The sequence below is a fragment of the Prionailurus viverrinus genome, chromosome F1 (assembly GCF_022837055.1).
Source record: "Prionailurus viverrinus isolate Anna chromosome F1, UM_Priviv_1.0, whole genome shotgun sequence".
In the NCBI taxonomy this organism is placed as follows: domain Eukaryota; kingdom Metazoa; phylum Chordata; class Mammalia; order Carnivora; family Felidae; genus Prionailurus; species Prionailurus viverrinus.
This window is the reverse complement of record NC_062577.1, coordinates 38,002,152-38,017,595: the sequence shown is the minus strand read 5'-3', so window position 1 is coordinate 38,017,595 and position 15,444 is coordinate 38,002,152. Positions and strand designations below refer to the sequence as shown.

The window sequence follows — 15,444 nt, the reverse complement described above, 5'->3', positions numbered from 1 at the left end:
CTAAGGAGGCTGAACGAGGTAGTATCTAGAAAACGTTCAGCCTCCTGGGGAGAACAGGGGTAGCTGTAATGGCTTCCATTTCCTGGTGCTCACTGTCAGACAAAAATGTCCTAGAGAAGCAGGACAATCTATATCTCTTTTGGACAGGCCCTGTTCAAGTACTGGCTGTCAGTACTAATCATCTTTTGTGATACCTTCACAATATATCTGGGGAGGCTCAAGGGCAGAAGGCGAGGAGCTAGGAGTGGAAACAAGGAGACCATTTCTTTCTTATGTGAATGTGTGTGTGCATGCACATGTGGTGCTGGGGAATCCTACCAGATCCCCTACTCCTAAACACGCTCTCTTCTTCCTTCCCCTTCTTCCTTCCGCCCTGATCTGCAATTTCATTTAAACTCAGTGAATAGATTCAAGAAGAGGGTCTCACTTGAGACCTTGTTTCTTAGTTCACTCATTCCAGGGATCTCTGTCCTCAAAAAATTACATTAGGGAGTTAGTACTCCCCATTACAAAAGCTCGTAGCACTTTGGAAAGGATTCACAGCAAGATCCCTTTGTTCAACAACACACACCTTGGTTGAATACCTTCCACATGCCAGGTGCATTGCCAGGTGCTGTGGCAATCACCATGGCTGAGACCTAGGTTCTGCTCTCAGGAAGCCAACAATCTGGTATGGGGAAGCAGGAAACATGCGCAGTCATCACAAGCACACATGCGGTGTGTCAAAAGAGGCAAAACAAAGTGCTATGGGGCTGTGTGTGTATCAGTCTGACAATAAGGTAGAATCAGAGAAGGCTACAAGGAAGAGGCAGCAGCAGGGTTGGGGGTTGGTCTGAGATCTGGCAAACAGCAGATTTGACGACTGAACCTCCCATGCCCAGGGGTCTATCCATCAGTCCTCCAACACATACTCTGCTCTCCAGTGCAGTGGTGACAGAATAAACTCTGGAGTCACAGTGTCTAGGTCCAAAGCTTGCCTCTGCCATTTGCTGATGGTGTAGCCTTGGGCAAATTCCATAAACTCTGAGTTTCCTCATTGGTAAAATGAGGCTGAGACTAGGATCTCCTCTTCACTGCTTTGAAGAGTAAATTAGTTAATACATGTAGTGCTTAGGACGGAACCTGGCACATAATAAGGACTCAACAAGTATTGTTATTATGATCATAGGGACAAAGGACTTTTTTCCAAGTGTCCTTCCATCCTAGATGCCCAGAGATGGAGGCTGAGCTGCCTGGTTCTTCTGGAGCCTCCAGCAGAGCAAAGGAGATCAGAGACCCTGCCAGGCTTGGATCAAAAACCTGTAGCATTAACAGGAAAAACACTGCCCATGATGGATGCAGTAACACCCACCAGTGGATGGGGTAGGAAACTAGATAGTTTGGAAATTGTGTAATGGAAAGAGTAAAGGCTTCTGAGTCAGGAAGACCCGGGTTCAAATCCCAGATTTGCTACTTCTTGCTATGTGGCTTTTAGATAAATTATTCAACTTTTTTGAGCCCAAAGTCCTCATCTGAAATAAGCGGTCATAGAGTTTTGTAAAGATTAAATGAGAGAATAAAGATAAGGTACTTAGCACGGTGCCTGGCGCATAGTAGGTACCCAAGAAATGGCAAAAATTATGTTAAGGAGAACAGCTGCCCTTCTTCCCAAAAGGGAAGGAGACAAATTCAGACACAGACTGGGACAATCTGATGGATGGCAGGTGAGTCGAGAGGCTGGTGGCATCCAGGGAGAAGTGGCACAGTCCCAGCCATTGAACACAGTGTGTAGCCCTACCCAACATGTACTTCCATTTTGTCCCCCTCTACCTTTTTCAGCCCACACCCCAACTGTCTGTTCTCTCATCCTCACCCTGGGGTCTTGCTTTATTTTTAAATCCAACACTTTTTAATTGCATTTACCGACTGCATGCCAGGCACTGTTCGGTTTTTTAACCTACATTAACTTGCAATTGGCCTACGAGTTGGTGCTATTATATTATCATTCCCACTTCACAGGCAAGTGGCAGCAAAGCACAGAGAGGCTGAGGAATTTGCTCGTAATCACACAGCTGGTAGATGGGAGAGCCAAGATTAAGCACAGACAGTGGAACCAGCCAGTGTCTGTAACTACCCTGCTCTGTTGCTCATCCTACACCTCAATCCAGGCCTCACAGCTGACTCCCTTGCACCCCCAACCTCCCAGCTTTTGTCAGCCTTGAATCATTCTGGCCTCAGGCCCCATCAGGACAAACAGAGGCCCCTGGCTCCGCAATGCTCTGTAAACCCCAGAGCCAGGAAGTAATTTTGGCCTATAAATATTTCACTCTAGCTCGGAATGTGGGGAGAGCTTAAGCGCCAGTTCCCTCAGATCTGCGGGGTCAGAGGCGGGATGAGGGGAGGGAAGGCGGGCACTGTATTCAGCGGTCCCTTCCAGGTCTGGAGGACTAGCCAGGCTGCAGATTCCCAGCCAAGACTCTCTGCTCCCAGCCAAGACTCTCTGCCGCCCTTTCTGCCCTTGAGACTCCCGCAGAGGTGGCGGAGTGGGCGGGGCGCGCGCTGTGCGCGGGGCGGCGGCCGTGGTGCTGATAGGACAGCTCCTCCTGCAGTGGCCCCGTTAAAGGAGCCGCGTCTGCGCTTTGTGAATGTGGTTAGGATGCCCATTTCAAAAAGTCAGAACATTTTAACCACAGCATCAAAAGGGTGGATATGGAAGACGAGAAGAGAAGAGAAGAGAAGAGAAGAGAAGAGAAGAGAAGAGAAGAGAAGAGAAGAGAAGAGAAGAGAAGAGAAGAGAAAAAAGGGGGTGCTTGGGTGACTCAATCGGTCAAGTATCCCACTCTTGATTATAACTCAGGTCATGATCTCACGTTTGTGAGTTCGAGCCCGGCGACCGGATCTGTGCTGACAGCCTGCTTGGAATTCTCTCTCTCCCTCTTTCTCTGCTCACTCCCTGCTCATATGCGCTCTCTCACAAAATAAACATTAAAAAAATTTTTTAATAAAAAATAAAAGAGAAGAAAAATGAAAGAGAAGAAAAAGACATGGAGGAAGGAAGGAAAGGAAGGAAGGGAGAGAGGGAGGGAGGAAGAAAGGGAGGAAGGAAAAGCAAAAAAAAAGATGTCTGGGAAGTGGGACTCTGGGTGCTGGTCAGATGACTCCATCATGAGCTGAGTGAATTTGGGCAAATGATTTATCTTCCCTGGTTTGTTACTGAAAGGCTGAAACATAAGGAGGAAAAACTTGGCTTCTCAGGAAGAGGGAAAGATGGTTAAAGTTTGCAGTATCTCTAGACTCAAGCACTGAGGTACAGATGCTGCACAGTAGAGGGTAGTGGTTAAGAACATAGGACCTGGAGCATCTTCCCAACACCCCACCCCCATGCAAAGCTAGCTTCCACTGCAGCTTCCTAGCTTGTGGTCCTGAGCAAGCTATTTAGCCTCCCTGGTCTGCTTCGTCGTCTGTAAAATAGGAATGATAATAATAACAATATCTATATAACGTCGTTATAAAAATTCAGTGAGTTATTATAGGAAAATCATTAAGACAGTGCCTGGCTCATACAAACCCATACAAGTCACTGAATAAATGTTAGTTATTAAGTCAACTAGAGCATCAGCACAGCATGTATCTCCCTTCTCTGTTCTACTCACATGTCCCACTGGCATCTTTTGTCACAGACAGTCAGAACAACATAAATGTTATCACATATATTTCCCTCTAACCTAAATTTCTATTTCCTCATTTGAGTATGAGTAGGGCAGAGTTTACATGGGATTGGGGTAGGGAGGATAAACAAAGTTGGAGAATTTTCCAAAATAAACTGTGGCAGGGACTAGTGAGAGACATGGGGAAACCTCTCTCGTGGGGCCCCTTCTGAAGTTGAGGCAGTCCTGACAGCAGGAGGGTGGCTTAGGGGCAACCTCTTCAGAGGCAGCAGGTGGACAGGATGACTCTCGGGGATCCACACACTACAGACAAAACTGGACTCACGCAGGCCTCTATGCAAGATTTCTTCCTCTACCTGCCACGTACTGTCTTCTGTCCTTGAAAGCCTGACTGGCTGCTCCCAGAGCCAAACCTCAGCTTGGAGGCCCAGCCTGGTCCACGGAGGCTGAACACTTCAGGGAACAGAGACCTGTGTCCTCTGATGCCCCAGCAAAGAGGTGACTTGTGTTGCCTCACCTCTCGGCCAAGTATCACATATATAGTGTCATGCTCACACACACATACACCCACTCACCCACACCTGCCCACATCCACATACTGAGAGTCACTCACACTGACCCATATCCACACACTGATACACACACACACACACACACACACACACACACACACACATACACACGTCTGTAGCTTCAGTCTGTCTTCCTCTCCCTGTCCCTTCCCTTTGGCCCATTTCCCATCCAGTCTAGAGATGAGGGGGTACTCTGTGTCCTCCTATCTTTGTCCATCTCAAGGGCTCTGGGCTCTCCAGCAGTGTGCTCGCAGGCTTTCCTTGGAAAAACAGGCCCCAACACCTTCACTATGTGTACACAATTTTGGAGCCACCCGGGCGCCCCTCCACAATTTTCATTTAACATTTGTGGATTATAGATTTTCTACAGCTCACACGGAGTTAGAGATGGGGGATAAAGGCAATTGATAACATCCCTATACCTAGAGGAAGGAACTTGTCCCAAGCCACACCACCGAGTAATGGTGGTGCCTGGGGTGACTCCTGGTCTGGTGCTCTTCCCCACACCACACAGTCTCCCCTCCACATAAGACCCTAAGGCTGGGCATCATGGGGGAGTCCCCTGGGCTAAGGACAGGACTGCAATGACTACTTACTAAATGTTTCTCCTTCTTTTCCAGCCTCTTATCTCTGCCAGTCTCTAAGGACAGAGATCAAGGAAGGTCTGAGATGTGGGTGCATGGTAGTGGGGCCATAGTAGAGGAGGTTTGAAGCCAGCCCCCTTCCCCAAGCTCTTAGCCTGTAGGTTTTAGGCTCCAGTAAACCAGCTAAGGACCATGTAGCTTGGCTTGCTCCTTGGCAGAGAAGGTGATCACCCCAGTCAGTACTGAGAAAGGGACGGGATGGGCAGCCAGCAGCGTTGTCTCTTCAGGGCAAGCATGGACAGAGCGGGCAGAGCATTGGCAGGAGGCAAGGAAACGGGTCTGCTGGCTAGGACTTGGCAGGCAAAAGGTGGGGGCTCAGTACTCTCAGCGCCCGCCTGGCTGGCTCCTGGCTCAGAATGGGGATTAGGATTGTCCACAGTAGTGGAACTCATTATTCTCCTCCCCTCTCCACCCCTGGGGCCCAGGGCTCTGCCAACATCCACAGGAACTCCTTTAACTGTAAAACTGTAGAAAGGTCTTCCTTCTGGCCAGACGGTAACATGTTCTTACAGAGGAAGATGGGACTGGCCAAATTAATCTCAGGTAATAACAAACAGTTTGGTTTCCTGGCATTTATAGTAAATGATCAAGCTGGTGCCAACAACCCACCTTTCAGGCCCAGTCCAGCTGAGCCCAACCCCCTTTCCCACGAGATGGCTTCCAAATACTGTACTGCCCAGACTTGGCATTCTCAGAGCAACTCCAGCACCCTCCCAAAGAGTGTTCCCTAGCCTCATGCCTATTCTGTGCTAAGCCCAGGCTGACAGACAGGACATATGTAAAACTCAAACAACCTATATAGAAGAAATGTTCACTGTTCCTCCAACACTACTCTCAGAACCTCCTGTCCCATCTCTCAATGCTGGAAGATCTTCCAAATGTCTAACTTCCATCCCTTCTGCTAAGAATCAGGTCCATTTCCTGGTTTTCCAGTCTTGGGGTCAAGATGGGGCACAGGGGAGGGAGTGGATAGGGAGTAGTTTCTCACAGCCTCTGGCCTTTGAGAGAAAAGTGAATTTTGAGCTCCAGGGAGGGGCCCCAGAGATGCCCAACTGAAGACTTGCACTGTATCAGCATATTGGCATTTTTCACTGATTTGATCTGTATAAACGGCTCCACTGTCAGTATCCTTGGTTCCTTTTCAATTAGCCAAGAGAAATGATTTAGTGCTAATGAAAATCAATGGTTTAAAGCTGTCCCACAAATCACAGGGGGCTGGAGGCTTGGGTTATAAATACCTCCCAGGAAGTTGAGCTGGCATGGGGAGTGTGTGCAGCCACACGCAGCTTCGCTCTGCTCCAGAACACCTCCTGCTCCACACCCCCAGCTCCAAAACCCCCTCTGGCTGTTTCTAGAATGTGGTATGCTCTCCTGTGAGGCAAATGAGAGCTTGGGAGCTCTGTATCACTAGAGTACAGTTGCCTAGGCCCCTGGGGAGCTGCTCCAAAGACAGCCCATGTCTCACCCGCATCTGATTCTCTCTCTCTCTGGTCTGTGCGTGTGTGTGTGTGTGTGTGTGTGTGTGTGTGTGTGTGTCTGGTTACTTCCTCTAGGCCACTGTTACTAGAGCTCTGGCTTCCCGAGCAATAGCTTAGATTCCAGATGGACCCTAGAGCTAATGAATGGGGGAGGAGCAGGAGTAAATGGAGCCTTGGGGGTGCGGGAACTCATCTCAGACAGAGAAACTGGAACCTGCGTAGACCCCCAGGCAGCCAGCCAGATGACTGCCTCTCCCACCAGACCTGTCAGCTCCGACTTTCTCACACTCACTTTATTGTTATTTTTCTTCCTCAACTTAAAGCCTGCAGTGTGCTTCCATCGATGGTTTTTCCAGTCAGGCAGACGGAGGACCTATCACTCAACATGCCCCACATACTCTCCAGGCCCCCAAAGTCCAGGGCCACTGGGCTGGGGCAGGGGAGGGAAATTCTTTGGTGCTGGGGTAGGAGAGGTGTGGGGGATTCTGGACTGCTCTTAAAGCCCTCCTGTCCAGAGGCCCTGCCACTCTGTCATGTGTAGGCTAGTACCCTGGCTGGGGTGCCACATCCTGGCATTTGTAGAGGACTGGACTCTCAATCTGACTGCAAACCCATCAGTCAGACTGAGCTGTGAGCTGCAGACCAGACCTCCTGCCTAGTTAAGTCAGCTTTAGGCTGGCTACACTAGCAATAAGCCAGCTCTACTTTCCTCACAAACTTCAGAATACAGGAGGGGTGGGGGTGGGGCGAAAAGGCACGAGTGCGGAGCTGGGGGCAGGCCCAACAGTCGAGAGCAGCCCAAGAATGTGACCGTTGGACTGGATTCCAGTGCTAAGTATCTCTCTGAATTATTCAGTCTCCAGGCCTTAACTTTTCCATCTGAGAAGTGGGGCAAGCAATTCCAGCAAAAAAGAGAATTCAACTTCCCTAATTCCTCTCATTCCTGAGCCGTGGAGAGATAAAAGTGTTGGTTGCCTACGTGTCTTGAGCAAAACAGAGTACCCCTGTCCTGCCGGCTCCACCAGCTACTACCCTCAGAGCCAAGCTAAAACCATGCTTGGGCCTCATTCCTGCCAGTACAATGCTGCCAAGCCAGGACACGTGTCCCTGCCCGTCTCCCACCCCCCGCTTTCTTCAGCAGCACATTCGTGTAGGAGTCACGCACAGAGGAGAGGCCAGGCCTCAGTACAGCCCAAGGCAAGGGGCCAGGCTGCAGGAGAGAATCCTCCCCTCCCCCTGCTGACCTCAATCATGGGAAAGGGTCCGATGGGCTGTGAGGCTCCCAGGGTGTAGCCTCCCAAGGCCCAGAGTCCTGCCAGACACCAGGACGCTAACAGGGGAGCTGGGGGTCTCACACGAACCAAAGATGGGGAAGCATCGCCCCCCCCACCACGCCCCACCCTCTCCTATTATGCCGAACACATCTAGGAGTGCACTTGTCCCACCCTGTCTACACCCGGGGCCTCCCTCCGTTGTCCTGTACATCCCGGTACAGGGTCTCCGAGGGGGGCCACCTTTGCCTGGAGAGGTTGGTCAGGTTTGACCAGAACTGCCCAGCAAACAGGGCTGAGGTAACAGGGCCCCCTGAGGTGGGACACATTAACATTTGCACATTTAGGCCAGAAACCCAAAAGCCAGGCAGATCAGCACCACTTATCCACCCCACGCCCACCCTGAATGACTGCATTAACTTTCTGTAACTTTTTGGGGGGTGTTGTTCAGGATGTGGTTCTGCTATTTATAAACGGGGCGGTGTAGGGAAAGCTACTTACGCTCTGCAAGCTTTGGTTGTTTCATCTGAAAAATAAGGGTATCTATCTCACTGAGTTGCTATAAAAATAAAATGAGATAATGTGTGTCTTCGTTCATTTGGGTTGCTTTAACAGAATATCACAGACCGGGTGGCTTATAAGCAACAGAACTTATTCACAGTTCTGGAGGCTGTGATCATGGTCACGGTGTCGGCAGACTTGCCGTCTCGTGAGAACTTGCTTCTCGGATCACAGCCGGCTGCCTCTGGCTGTGTCCTCACATGGTGGAAAAGAGAGGGAGCTCTCTGGGGTCTCTTCTTTAAAGGGCACTGATTCCATTCATGAGGGGCTCTGCCCTCCTGACATAACCACTTACCAAAGACCCCACTTCCTAATACAATTACCTTGGAGATTAAGATTTCAACATAGGAATTTGGGGGGACACAAACACTCAATCTAAAGCAGTGTGAAAAATGCTTAGCACAGTAGCATGTGGAACGTGCTTAATCAAGGGTAGTTCTTATAAAAATAATAACACGCTTATTAGAAAAAACTTGGAAAATCTAGAACGACACAAAGAAGAAAAAAGCCTATCATCTACAAACCTACTAGTCTACATTTAGCATTGCTAGGTGTTTTGGTTTCTTCCAGGCTTTTTACTATTCATATTCACACGCATAAAACTGTGATTACACTATACATACATGTCATGTCTCTTCATTTACTATGAATTAAGCATTTTTACTTTTCATTCAATTGTTTTCAAAAGTGTACTTGTTAATAGATAATATGGGGCGCCCGGGTGGCTTAGTCGATTAAGCGTCCAGCTTCAACTCAGGTCACGATCTTGTGGTTCATGGGTTCGAGCCCTACATGGGGCTCTGTGCTGACAGCTTGGAGCCTGGAGCCTGCTTCAGATTCTGTGTCTCCCTCTGTCTCTGCCCCTCCCCTGCTCATGCTCTCTCTCTGTCTCTCAGAGATAAAGAAACATTAAAAAAAAATTAAAAAGATAACAAACCATCACGCAAAAGCTTTATACAGAAATTACTTAACCATTCTGTCATTGCTAGCCACTCAGGTTGTTTCCAATTTTCCAGCAGTACGTAGAACACTGTGATAAACACGCAAACAAGCTTTGCTTGAGCCTTAGCTTATTTCCTCAGGCTTCTTTCTCAGAAGGGGAATTGTTGGATACAGGGGAGAATCTTATAAAGACTCTTGGTCATAAACTACAGACCGCTGTTCAGAAAGATTCAGGCAACGTGTTCTTCCTCCAGTGATGTCTGAGTGTCTGACTCACTGCACCCTTCTCAGCAATTAGGGGCGTACATCAGAACGGCCAAGTTCAGCAGTGGGGCTCCAGCCTCTGCTGGGGGCCTGGCCTTCCATGTGGCCACACATGCCAAGAGCTTTAGCAATGTTCCTGAACAGTCAGGCCAGGCAGGGGAGCAGAGCTGGAGGCAAAACCGCATGGGGTGGCCCCACCGCGAGCAGATCCTGCTCGCCTTGCCCTCTGAACAAAGCGCAGAACAAAGGAACTGCTCTACTTTGGGGATTTCAGTTGGAAACGAGGAGGGACTTTCTGTCCATGAAGAACACTAAATACAGGAACTGGGACCTTTCTGGTTCTTCTGCTTTGGAGGTTTGGAGGGGCAGAGAATGCTCAGGGCCAGATGCATGAACAGGATGACAGGATGAGCCTTGGCCTTAGTATATACGCTTGAAGTACCCGGCAGTACCAGTGAGGAACATGCCAGCAAGACGAGGTGATTGGGTGGGATCACTGAGTCCCTACCAGTGCCAGCCACCGGGTTACAGGGGTCTTCCATGCACTATCTACCTTGAACAATAAGTAAGTCCAAGAAGGTCCTGCTTTGGCTTCATGAAGGACCTTGGCTGGTCCCTGGCAACTTGTCCAGGTAGGTAGTTCCTAGATGTTCTGACCAGCTTAGGCTTCCTCCCCCTATCTTTTCAGTCTTATTATTATTATTATTATTGTTATTATTTAAGTTTTTTATTTATTTTTGAGAGAGAGAGAGAGAATGAGCATGAGTGGGAGAGGGGCAAAGAGAGAGGGAGAGAGAATCTCAAGCAGGCCCCACGCCATCAGCATGGAGCCCAGTGCAGGGATTGAACCAACAAACCACGAGATCATGACCTGAGCCGAAATCAAGAGTCAGACACTTAGCTGACTTGAGCCACCCAGGCGCCCCAGTCCTTCCTCTTTCTGAGTCCATCACCCAACCACCATCCTAGGTGGCCTATAGTCACCTGGTGAATGTCTGTCAGGTCCTCAGGACTGTGGCTGTAAGATCCCCCTCTGCGAACATCAGTCCGGGTGCCTGGAAATCCAGTGCTGTCCTCACTTCCTTCCCCACCTGCTCTTTCCCTCCTTTTCCCTGCAGGCTTCCTCCAGAACTTTGGAATAGGAAGGCAAAGTGGAAGGCAGAGGGAGGCAGAGGCTACTGAGATCAACCACTGCCTGAAGTCAGACAGACCAGGAAAATCTCACAGGGTTCACACACACCCACAGTCCTTGGGCGGGGGGCTGGGTGGTTCGAGATCTTGTTTACGACAGCCCTGTCTTCCACCTCCTATCCTTAGCCTTAGCCCTTCCCTAAAGGCTGCTTGCTTCAGGCATGGCCCTGCTCCTACTTATCTCCTAGTGAAAAACACTCTCCATTACCTCACTCAAGCAACTATTGAAAAATCCTCCCTTATCCAGGCTGCCTTCCTGAATTGACCCACAGAAAGGTGATCACATGGCCCAACCCCACTCTATCTAAACACTAAACGCCTGTGGCCCTCATCCTTGGCCCTCGTATAAATGTCCCTAAGCTAGAATCTATGTGTCTGATTGCAGACTGTCACTCCCCTGACTTGTTATCTCATGAGGTTTTGGTTTAAGCTATTTGTGATGCTCTCCAGAGGCCCTGAGAGCAAGCAAGTTGTTGCTGGTAAAACTGTATGAATGTCCTGAAATACAGGGTCTCACCACCTCCTCCTACCATCACCGAACTTTTTTTTTTTCCCTCTCTTTTGGCAGTACTTGTTGTCATGGAGATTCTAACACAATGGGGCAGGTAGGAAGCCTGTTGCTTGGCAACGAGAGGCTGGAGGTACAGGATTGGCTGCTGAGGTCTAAGGGAGCAGAAAGGATGATAAGGGAAGGTGGGAAAGTAGAGAAATACCCTGGGAGGGACACAAAGGCACAGGAGAGAAGCAGAAGACAGGACCAGGGTGAAGAGAGAAAAATAGAAACGAGAAGAGAGAACACACAACCTCCCTGGGGCTGGGTCACCAACTGTGTATTTGCTTGGATGCCCTCAGCAAAAACAACAAGGCAAAACAAACACATACTAATATATTTTCATAGCTGCATTGACATTGTAGCACAAAGAGTGGAGATTTAGACAAAAAGAAGTTCCTAAATATCAGAGTGGGGAAATTCTACGGGGGAGACTCTACTGCACAGTGGAAAGATGACAGGCTTTAGATAAAACACATGGATTTGACTCTCCACTCTACCCAGTCCTTGGAGTGTGGCCTTCTCAAGCGACATAACCTCTTTGAGCTCTGGTTTTCTCATCTTCAAAATGGGAACAGCGACATGTATCTCACAAGGCTGCTGCAAGACTCAGTGCCAATGTGATGAGCACTGGCCGTAGTGGGAGCTCAGGAAGGGGTCAATGACATGGTTACAGTTGTTGGCCTTTTGTGACCAACTACCCACTGTTGTCTTAATTACCATGACTATGACCAGAATTGACAGCTGTGTGGTGGGATAGAAAGAGCCCTGTTCCCAATGTCCAAAGACCTGGCTTCCACCTGTACCAACACAGCCTACAGTCTGAGGCTCAGGCAAACTATTAACCTTTCTTGGTTGAGTTGCCCATCTATGAAATAGGTATAATAATCTCTCTCTCAGAGTGTCATCAGGAGGATCATGTTCAATTAGGTTGGTCAAGAACCTATCCCAATCCTGAGCACCTGTGGATGTCTTACATGCTGGGCGCTCTGACTCCTAACACCAGACCTGGGTCTGCTCTCTGCAGTGGAGACCTATAGGTCTGGGCTGAGGCCACTCTCAATCCTTCTTCAAGGAAGGGAAGGGTTCCATGGTGCCTGGGTGCCGTTCCTAGCACCCAAATCACATGTAACTATGGCGAAGAGAGTGGAAGAGAGAACACAGAGGCATGGAAGACAAAGCAAAGGCACATCCTCCAGGTTCATTTCCAAGTAAATTAATTTTGCCAAAGCAATGACTTCTGTCACCAGGAGCAAAGGCAGCAGGGGGAGACCTGACAATAGTTACAGGTAAAAGTGTACAACCACCATTTCTGTATATTTCACAATGACGAGCATTTCCATGCTGGGGCCACATAAGGACTGCTCATGAATATGGAAGTCACCACGTCATAGAAGAGGGCAGGACTGACCTATGTTACCCCGGGCAGGTAGAGCTTTGGCAAACCACTGGATGCCTCCCAGGAAAGAGACACCATAAAATCCTTTGGGGGCACATGAAATTCACAGGATTATTCTTGATGTCTAGCCTAAACTTTTTCTGTTGTAATTTTCAGTTCAGCCTTTCTGCTTCTGTCCTTAGAGAGCAATTTAACTGGCTGAGGAGGCAACTGTCTCACCAGCTTCTAGGTTCACTCCAGGACTGGAGAGGCAGGCGGGAGGGCAGTGACTCACACAGATGCTGTTTAATTCAGCTGTCTCACTGTCTACAGTGCTTCCCGAGCTCTAGCCCCCAGCACCCCACATCCCTCTGTGGTCTCGAGGCTGACTTTCCCAATAATGCCAATAGGCATCAGTGGGATGTGGGGACCACTTCTGCTTGGCCTGAGCCAGACCTGCTAGGATGGGGGAGGCGGAGAGTGGGGGCTGAGTGGGCCTGGGGAGAGCCAGGGGGAGTGTGAACCAGAGGGGTAGCCGGCTCCTAGCTCTGCTCCTCTCAGAGCACCCCAGCCTAGAGCAGCATCTTCCTCTGAGCGCTTCTCTTAGGGGGCTCAGAAGGTCTGCCCTGTGGCCTGAGCCTGCAGGACCTTAAGTGATTTCACATACGAAAAGATAATTTAGAGAAGGATTAATTGCAGCTTCAAGAACACAGAGTTGCTTTAGCTCTGATGGTGTCTAGTTCATTTTCTCCTGCACTGGGAGGAACAAGAAGAAAAAAAGGCTGCAACCACAGCAGCAAGAGAGAATTAGGGAAAACTTGGCCTTGACAGTGACTGGGTAGGAGAGAACAGCCCTCGGACACTCATGGCATGGGCCAATTGTTTAGATCAGGGAGATTTTCATTCTGGACCCTTAAAAGGTGGATTTTTACAAAACCACTCCTTCCGTCTGGTGGGTCAGGTGTGGGGCGAGTGTGGGAAACGTACATAATGAGCTCATCTTGAGGTGCTATGGGGAGCAGCGGCTAACCTGAGCTAAAGAGGGTTTGGTCATTTCCAAAGGGCTGCTGGAGACAGCACTGTGGCTGCATGAAGGAATGGAAAGGGCTCTCCCTGCTTTAACTAGCTTCAGATTTATCTGTTTTAAATCTTGGCTCTCCATGTTACTGCTAAAAACAGTTTGAACACCCCGCTAATCGAGTTGGTCCCTAGAGCCAGACAGGGGAGCAGTGACCACTACTGCCTTAATCTTTTGCAGAAGCCCTAGGAAGGGGCAAACCTCCCAGAAGACAGCTCTGGCTCCAAAGATGGACGAAATGAGGCGTCCAGAACCAGACTTGAGGTAGGGAGTTGGTCAAGCGCTGGAGGTGTGTTATCTCAGAATAAACTTGATCCTAAGGGCTTTAGCATCAGGAGATCCCTTTGCTTTTCCACTGGGATTGAGGGCTCAGACACCCAAGTGCTGTAAAGCTTCACCCCTCTTGAAGTTTCTGACTCGTCTTTGTCTATTTTTTGTGCCCCCCAACTTTTTTTAAAAATGAAGTTTTCACTTTGAAGGAATTTTAGATTTACAGAAAAGTTGCAGAGATAGTAGAGGTCCCATAAACCCTTTGCCCAGTTTCCCCCGATGTTAATGTTTTACACAGCCATGCCACATATGTCAAAACTAAGAAATTAACATTGGCACTTTACTGTTAAAGTAAACTAAACTTGATTCAGAGTTCACCAGTTTTTTCCACTAATGTCTTTTTTGTTTTAGGATCCAACCCCAAATCCTCCCCTTGCACAGAGCCCGATGCGACCCATGAACTGCGAGATCATGATCTGAGCCGAAGTCAGACGCTTAACTTACTGAGCTACCCAGGCACCCTGAGAACCTTCCTTCTTCTGGGGCTCCTCTTAGCTCCAGCCTTGGTTCCCTCCCATACAGATGGATGGTAAAAGGCTCATTCAATGGTAAAAGGCTCTTAGGAATGACTGTGGGCTCTCTGTCCCCAAGGGCCATAAGAATAAGGTGACCAGAAGCACAGATGAGCTGCCCTGCTCCAGACCCTTCCCCTCTAGGGCAGATAACTTAGCCTGAGCTGCCCCGTCATTTGGAGCCCAGAACTTGGCCTGTGACTTCAGAACGCAGCCCCGATTTCTGAGCACAGAACACTTCATAATAAACAGCAGGGAAAGTGAAGCCGAGATGAGCCTACATCTCAGAATTGTTTCCAAATAAAGTGTTATTTTTTTCCTCTCAAGCTCTCCCTGGAGATGACTATGGCGCTTAAAAACCACTAAATATCTCTCCTTGTTTATGACACAGACACCTTCCCATCCTCCCTCTGTCCCTTAGCCTGGTCTCTTTTATAGCAATTACGTGAGTGGTGCTGAATAAGAATCAGAGCAGATGCTAGCAAGCCTGCATGATGGGTCCCCCTCCTAGCAAGAGAGGCTCATGGGAAAGGCTTTGATTTCCTAGAGTCGCAAGATTCGTGGAGAGAAGCTCCCAAGACAAGCAGCAGAGTGGACCCTAAGCCCTGGATTCGGCTGGCTGGGCGCCACGGAGGCAGGGCTGCCAGAAAAATCCATCCTCCTGAACAAGCCATGGGTCACGGCCTTATGAAACCTGCAGCCAATTAGTGTTGTGCTCGGTGTTCTGTGAGGGGATACGGGGAACTGGAATGGCATCTGGGGGAGAGGGGTGTGCAGAGTGGGGCCAGCCAGTGAGAGGTTAATGCACTGGGGTGGCTTATCCCCAAAGTGAAGGTCAAGGGGAGCTGGCTAATGAGCTTTGCAGATATGAAGCCTTTGTTCTCCATTCCCATTGAAAACAGGGCCTTGGAAAAGGAAGTCCCCTTCCAGCCAGAAAGATTGGGGTTGGACACCAGAAAATGACAAGGAGCTGGGAAACACTGCAACACGTGATCCAAGACGACTGTGACCTCATCTGGCCAGAAG

General features: G+C 49.2%; 1 protein-coding gene across 9 annotated transcripts in view; it reads right to left on the bottom strand.

Moving 5' to 3' along the window:
- NAV1 (neuron navigator 1) overlaps positions 1-15,444 on the bottom strand; it is a 247,903-nt gene that overhangs the window by 181,429 nt on the left and 51,030 nt on the right. The window lies entirely within an intron of this gene.